At 39.4% G+C, this 1,025-nt stretch overlaps 1 non-coding gene across 1 annotated transcript; it reads left to right on the plus strand.

Moving 5' to 3' along the window:
* The first annotated feature begins 324 nt into the window (after window positions 1-324).
* On the plus strand, window positions 325-432 carry LOC112730954 (small nucleolar RNA R71). The gene has a single exon (XR_003166753.1). It is a non-coding gene; the product is annotated as a small nucleolar RNA R71 (small nucleolar RNA).
* The last annotated feature ends 593 nt before the right edge of the window (window positions 433-1,025 follow it).

A 1,025-nucleotide genomic window follows, 5' to 3' on the forward strand; every position in this document is an offset into this window, starting at 1 on the left:
CTCTTGAGTATTGTTGGATGCAGCTTGCATTCCATGCAGACTCTGAGAGATCATATTGACTTGCTGAGTCAATATTTTATTCTGAGCCAATATGGCATTCAGAGTATCAACTTCAAGAACTCCCTTCTTTATAGGCGTCCCATTGTTCACAGGATTCCTTTCAGAAGTGTACATGAACTGGTTATTAGCAACCATGTCAATGAGTTCTTGAGCTTCTGCAGGCGTTTTCTTTAGGTGAATGGATCCACCTACAGAAGTGTTCAGTGACATCTTTGATAGCTCAGATAAACCATCATAGAATATATCCAGGATGGTCCATTCTGAAAGCATGTCAGAAGGACACTTTTTGGTCAACTGTTTGTATCTTTCCCAAGCTTCATAGAGGGATTCACCTTCTTTCTGTCTGAAGGTTTGAACATCAGCTCTAAGCTTGCTCAGCTTTTGAGGAGGAAAGTACTTGGCTAAGAAAGCCGTGACCAGCTTATCCCAAGAGTTCAGGCTGTCTTTAGGTTGAGAATCCAACCATAATCTAGCTCTGTCTCTTATAGCAAAAGGGAAAAGCATGAGCCTGTAGACTTCAAGATCTACTCCATTAGTCTTAACAGTATCACATATCTACAAGAATTCAGTTAAGAACTTAAAAGGATCTTCAGATGGAAGTCCATGAAACTTGCAGTTCTGCTGCATCAGAGAAACTAATTGAGGTTTCAGCTCAAAGTTGTTTGCTCCAATGGCAGGAATGGAGATGCTTCTTCCATGTAAATTGGAATTAGGTGCAGTAAAGTCACCAAGCATCTTCCTTACATTATTATTATTTTGGCTGCCATCTCCTCTTCCTGTTCGAAAATTTCTGAAAGGTTATCTCTGGATTGTTGTATTTTAGCTTCTCTTAATTTTCTCTTCAGAGTCCTTTCAGGTTCTGGATCTGCTTCCACAAGAATGTTCTTATCCTTGCTCCTGCTCATATGACAAAGAAGAGGCACAGAAAAATAATAATAATAATAGAGATCCTTTATACCACAGTA

Source organism: Arachis hypogaea, chromosome 12 (genome assembly GCF_003086295.3).
Source record: "Arachis hypogaea cultivar Tifrunner chromosome 12, arahy.Tifrunner.gnm2.J5K5, whole genome shotgun sequence".
Classification (NCBI taxonomy): Eukaryota; Viridiplantae; Streptophyta; class Magnoliopsida; order Fabales; family Fabaceae; genus Arachis; species Arachis hypogaea.